General features: G+C 34.5%; 1 long non-coding RNA gene across 1 annotated transcript; it reads right to left on the reverse strand.

Annotated features, from left to right (window-relative positions):
• Nucleotides 1-3,732: 3,732 nt before the first annotated feature.
• Nucleotides 3,733-4,166, reverse strand: LOC114180283. The gene is made up of 3 exons (XR_003603660.1): nucleotides 4,095-4,166; nucleotides 3,913-4,014; nucleotides 3,733-3,829 (listed from the first exon to the last, which is right to left on the reverse strand). It is a non-coding gene; the product is annotated as an uncharacterized LOC114180283 (long non-coding RNA).
• Between the last annotated feature and the right edge of the window lie 2,932 nt (nucleotides 4,167-7,098).

The following is a 7,098-nucleotide window of genomic DNA, read 5'->3' on the forward strand; positions in this document are numbered from 1 at the left end:
TTCTTATCACCTTTCATGACCTGCAAAACAAATTTGGATTATTTGGTACCCTTTGATAGGTTGGGTCCATCATGGTTATGCCTTTCTAGATCCTTTTGGGATCCATTTCATAATCCCTTTAGGAACATCCTATTTTCTAGCATGACAGTTCTTAATAGCATGACCTTTTTGCATACAATAGTTGCATGAAATGAATGACATGTCACTTGGCATGCTTTCAGAAAAGAAACTAGAGAACTTTTGGTTTTCTTTTGAAAAGAAGAATTGAAACCAAGTCCAGCTTTGCCAAACACACAATTTTGTGAACCAAGAACAGCCTCTAAGTTTGTTTCTCCTCTTGTGAACCTTGCACAGGTTTTTACAAGGTATTTCACTTGATTTTTTAAAACTGTGCAGTTTTCACAGTATCTTTCAGCTGACTGATTTCTAAAACAGTCGGTTGAATTACTATAAATAATTTCCAAATGTTCAAAATCAGTTTTTAAATCAGCTGTTTCTTTTTCCAGTTGACTGACTTTGTTTTCCAGCCAATTGTTTAAGCCTTTCAACTGATTGTTTAATGCAGAAATATTGTTTGCTTCATTATGCAACTCTTCAAAATCATGCAACAATTGATTATAGTCATTTAAGTTTATAGAACTTACTTGGCTTGAGGAAGATGACTCATAACCAGCCATGAGACACAAGTTGGCTTCTTCACTCTCATCTTGTGAGGAGCTACTTGTTGAATCATTATTGTCCTCCCATGCAATGTATGCACGTTTCTCCTTTGGCTTCTTCTCCTTTTTCCTATCAACACTCTTCTCCTTTTCTTTGTTTGCATTTGGACATTCAATCTTGATATGTCCTTGTTTTCCACAGTTATAACATATAAAATTAGAAGAGTTTGATTCATTGTGTTTGGAAGTATACCTCTTGGGATTACCTTTGATACATTTCCTTTTGAGATACTTACCAAACCTCTTGACAAGGAGATTCAAGTTCTCACTTTCATTTGAATCAGCCACCTCATCCTCAATTTCCTCATTTTTCTTGGTGCTAGTCTTCAAGGCTATGTTCTTGACCTTTTTCTCACTTGACTCAAGCTCATTAAGCCTTTGCATCTCAATCTCATGCTCCCTATGCTTACCAAACAATGCGACTGTAGTCAAAGTGGATAGATCTCTTGTTTCTGAGATAGCCGTGACCTTTGGTTGCCAAGATCTATCAAGACATTTTAGCACCTTGATGTTTAACTCTTCCTTGTCAAATTCCTTACCTAAGCCTATGAGATGATTGACTATGTGAGTGAATCTCTTTTGCACATCTGCTATGGATTCTCCTTGTTTCATCTTGAATAGCTCATATTCTTGAATCAAGGCATGCTTTCTAGCTCTCTTAACATCATTGGTTCCTTCATGAGTCACTTCAAGAACCTCTCACATTTCCTTGGCACTCTTGCATTGTGAAACACGAAAAAACTCATCCATGTTGAGAGATGAAGTGAGGATATTCTTTGCATTGCAATCATATTGGGCTCTCCTCCTTTCTTCCTCATTCCATTGAGTCCATGGCTTATTAACCTGCACATCATCAACAATATGTTTAGGAGTATATGGTCCATTTATGATTGCATCCTATATCCCTTGATCTATTGACTCAATAAAGATTTTCATCCTAATTTTCCAAAATTGGTAATTAATGCCACTAAACATAGGGGGTCTATGAATTGAGGCACCTTCACCAAAGGGTAACTTGTTTTCAGCCATTTCAAGTAGTTCACAACAGATTAAGGACCTTACTTGATCAAATTTCAAGTACCTTGCTCTAGATACCAATTGTTAGTTTTGAAATGGTTGAAAAGCCAAGAAGGGGAGGGGGTTGAATTGGCTAGTTAAAACTTTAGGCTATTTTTACAAGCTAAAAACCTCTTTTAATTGAATCAAATAGATCACCAAGTTAGGATGCAAACAGTACTGAAGTATACATTTTCAATCGATCAAAAACAGAGTTAACAGATTGATTTTACTAAACAGATTCTGTTCTGGTATAATCAATCGATTGAAACTGAAAAACAGTCGACTGAAATACTGGGAAAAATGCAGAAATGTGAATTTAAATTTTAAACCAGAAACAATGCTCAAGAATGATCAAGATCAGTTCCAAATGATTATACAAACATGCTCAATGCTTCAGATGCTATGAAAACATGCAAGAACATGAAAAAGATGATTAAAACACAAGTTCTTGAAACTTTAAAATGAAAATGCAAGAGAGAAAGGTTAGAGAAGAGAGGACACCACGAATTTTTATACTGGTTCACTCAAACCTGAGCTACATCCAGTTTGTCAAGGCAACCTGAGCTTGACTTTGCACTATTTCAAAAGTTTTACAAAGAATCCACCTTACACTTCCAAAATATGCAAACACACCATAAAAGACTCTTGAATCACACAAGAATCACACCAGCACAGCAAGAACCCTCTTGCAGACCTGGAAAACCACCAGGCACACACACAAAGCTTGAGAAAGATCAAACCTTAGTGGTAGCACAGCCTTGCCTACCACAAACCACTTTCTCCAAGCTTCAAACCAAGCCTAAAGCTTCAAGAATTGATCCAAGATCAATCTTCAACAACTGCAACACCTATGATCACGAAGGAGAGAGTTTCCACACGTTTCCAGAACCAAATCGTGCTCTAAAATGATCAACTGGCCTCTCTTTTGAAAATCACAGCTTTTATAGTGAAACTGTTACGAAATTCAACAGGTTGATTTTCAAATCAATCGGTTGATTTCACTTAAGTGAAATCAGTCGATTAAAAACTAAATCAACTAATTGAATTTGTTGCAGTTTAAGACTACTGCAGCCAACCTTTTAACCTGTTGAGAAGTCATTCAACAGATTAAAAGAGACATTTTAACCTGTTGAAAAACCATTCAACAGATTAAAAACACAACAAAGACCAAACAACATCTAATTAATGCTTTAAGGTCTACAACATGAATTACAAACTATAAGTACACTTTCTTAATGATGTAAATACATGGAGAGCACAAATTCCAGCTTTGATCACCATGGATATCATCAAATCTCCTTTCCTTCATCAATGTAGGCTTCATTCCAATAGTTATGGCTTCAAGATAGTTCAAAAGAGCTTCATTCAATCTTCATCAAATCTTCAAGAAGCAAACCACCTTGGCTTCTCATGTCAACAACATCAACCTCAAATCATGAAATCAACATGCATATACTAAAATAGTTTATTACTAGATCATTGACCTGCACAAAAATCATGATTATTTGGTATTTATGATTAACTCACACCGATACAGTATAATTCTTGTATCAAAAATCACATCATAAATAAGTACAAAGATAATTAGTTTTAATCCATATGGTAGGAGGAGAAAGTGAAATGAATTGCTCATGTAATGCCTAATTGCCCCGTATTTGGACATATTTGGCTGAGCATTTCCAAAGGCTGGACATAACTTACTTGTGGTTGAGGATCAAAGAAGGCAGTTAATTCATCAGGGACCTTTCCTTCCTTCATTATCATGTAGGCTTTTAGTGCATCCAAGGTGGTTTGAATTTGGGATTCTAAATTAGTTTACTTTTGTGGCCATTGATCATAAGAGGTTGATGATGTGCAGCACTAGATGAAGCAATGCTTAAATCCGAAAGTCGAAGTCTTGTATTTCTAAATGAGTTAGTAGGAGCTGCTCTGAAACCCATGCATCACACCCTCCCAGAATGCTCTAGGCCTAACACTCTACCAACAACATCATTAGGGGAAACCTCTGATTCATCATTAGTGCTTTGAGTCAAACCCACTTCAATTTATTCCTATGGGCATACAACAATATGTAGTGAAAACTCTAAACATTGAAGGAAAACAAATGAAAATATCATATTATGGTACAACTAACCGATATAGCCTTTGCCGCATCATTTACAAATGATCCATCCTTTCTTTTATGAGTATCAATGTATAACTTTCCCCGACTAGGCAGCTGTCTAGTTTCCAAAAACTAAATAAAAAGAGAAGTTAAGTTAAATAGTAAAAATAAAAAAAAATATTAAAATTTGTCATGTTAACTAATATCATTACCATCTCATGTCTTCTTCTTGACATAGGGTTAGAACCACCGGTATGAGGAATTACTTGCTTTTTACGATTTTCTCTATTTTTTTGTTTACAAATCTCTTATGAACAAAAAAAATTGTAAGTTCACACAACAATAAAAAAATATCTACACAAACAATTCACACCATTCAAAATAATGTAACTTGTACCAATGTTTCCGGTTTTAGACGATAAGTAACAAAATGAGCCTATTGAGTTTTGTCTATACCATTTGGCACATTACTTATGATTTCATTTTTGCTTTTTGTTGGATCATAGAATTCATTCTATAAATTCTGCCTATGTACAACCCACTTCCTACCAAGAGTTAGTTTGCAATACTTTGTGCACTAGCTTCACCAGTCTTAAAACAAAATCGAGGCTTTTGAAAAAAGAAGACATAGTTAGTGTGTAAACATTTGAGCAAATGTAAAATTTACAAAAGATATAAGGTCATACATGCATAAAGATATACCTGTAATATTTCCTTAAAGCGTTCCAAGAAGTAAGTGTCAGGCATGCCTGTTTTCCCAGACCATCTTTCAAAATTAATTGGAAACAAATTACAATCAATTGCCAATGTACCACAATATCCTGCAAGCACGCCTTTTCCTTCCCCAATTGCCATGCCTAACTCATCAAAGTCCACAATGATGCGTTCCCCACGAGGTAAGTTATTTACTTCTCCTACCTTCACCTTAATTTTCTTGATAACTCCTTCTAAGTCTTTAACCATAAAACACTTACTTAACCATAAAATTTTAAAAATTATGGTCATGTAAAAATAAATGTGACATATACCTATTGCATGAACAATCCAATATGATGAAGATTCACGTCGAACATGTTGTGTAGATGTTTCGGGTTGTTGTGAGTTCTCAGTGGGCAATGAGGAATCTATTGGTGGTGTTGTGATCATTGAAGTGTTTGATGAGGTTTCATTTGTTGGTGTAGGATTTGTTGATGGTAAAGAATTAATTGGAGGTTGAAGTGATGATTTCTATGGATTTTGGAAACGCTTCACCTTTGGCATGGCTACATATATTTATGAGAAACCAAAAGTGAATCACAACAGTGAAAACTAGATATAAAGAATGCATGGGGAGAACTGTACGAATTCTAATTTAACTTCTAAAATCCTTATTTCTATTTGGGTTTCAATTTGGGCTTCTATCAGTTTTGGTTTGGGCTTGTATGGGCATAAATTGCAAGAGAAGTAAGTTCTACACTAACTAAAAGCAGGACATGTTATGATAGTGAGACCCCAAAAGTGGAAAACAGAGAATCTCATGTTATCATCACAAACATAACAATGGAACCAAGTCTGCCTTTTCATCTGGAAAATGGCTTGAAAAGAGATGGGTCTTTGTAAACCAGTTAGAAGTAGTGATATGGGAGAGTCTGAATGCCAGAAATTGGATGAAAAAAAGTTGATTATGGTGTAGTGTATGTGTATAGAGAACTAAGCCACATTTTGTTCATTGTATGTGTGTAGAAACATATGAGTAATTTTGTTCAGTGAAATAACTATGCATTCCTTAAAGAATCATGGTTTATTAAAACTTAACTACCTTCTCAGAAGTGACTACCGAATGTTGCTCTTTCAATTTCAGATTAATGAGAACTCACTAACCTGTGATTTCTGAGCATGTATACCAATTATGGAATAACTTGTAGTATAACTTCAGTAGTTGAAGCAATTGCACTATAAAATAGAGATCTAAGTACAATCAGCAGAAAAGAATAAAACGGATTACAAAACCTTTATGCTTTTAGAAAATAGCTCTATAGTTATATTACTACCATAGGAGAGATTTGGACTGTGAAGCATCATATCTTTTCAGGATTCCCCTTGTCTTGAATACCAATTTAAGAAAAATTGCAGTTGTCCCTCCACGGTTTCATATTCCAAAATAAAGTAATTTTATATTTGCACAAAAGAATGTAACTTATGCTACATTACCACGTAATGACAGCATTGTAACTGATCTAGGATCTTGCCCCACCTCTAAACACTTTACCTGGTCTTACTTGCATAAAATATATCAAAGGAAATTAACAAAAGACAATGTAACGAATAATAACTACAAAACCACTTATTGCTCCAAAAAAAAACTTCACCTTACTTCATTTCCACCCTTAAACCGATTTAACTTTTCTATATCAATTTAAGGGATTTCATAAGGTTTATATTTTGTTCCATTAAAGAGTTAAAGAGAAGGTCTTATTGTAAACCAGATCGAAAGGAACATATATATCTGTTTATAAAAATCCATACTTCACCAAATAAAAAGAACGCATAAATTACACATCAGAATTAAACAAAATGTTTTTCAACTAGATTTTTTTTTATCATTACCCGATCAATGTTTCGAGCTTATTCTTGACATGGCATTACTCTTGCTTTACTTGTTGCAGACAATTGAGGCTCCTGCAGCAATTGTAATATATAAAATTGTGACCAAAGCTAGAAATTAGGCCTTGGTGATATTCAAACTTTTGTGCTACTCTTTATAGGAGTCTAAAATTTTGAAAATTAAAATACATTGTCTGAAGATAAATAACTTAAGCGTCTATTTTATGTTCCTTACAAAAGTTGCAGAAAGCAATGCAACAATTCTCTACCCCGAGCCCCAATGTTGTGGCCATACAGAAAATTTATCTCAGCCAAAGTTTATAACCGAAACTGAATTGACACCACCTCTTTTTTTCTACTAAGGCTAACATCTAAATCCATACTCTTATATTAATACATTGATCTGTTACCCTTCTGCTAGTGAACACGATCATCATCTTTTTAAGTTAATACTTTTATGTTCTTTGCACAAGCAGGTGGGAATGTGGCTTAGTTCATGTATTGTTCTCTGAAAAGTTAATATTAACAAAGTCAAAAATATTCACAAGTAAAGCTCTAGAAATACAATTGATAAACAAAATACATGTGGAGCCTTCAATACATGCTCTTTGTTGCAGACTTCAGTTGATTCTG

This window comes from Vigna unguiculata, chromosome 4 (genome assembly GCF_004118075.2).
Source record: "Vigna unguiculata cultivar IT97K-499-35 chromosome 4, ASM411807v1, whole genome shotgun sequence".
NCBI lineage: Eukaryota > Viridiplantae > Streptophyta > Magnoliopsida > Fabales > Fabaceae > Vigna > Vigna unguiculata.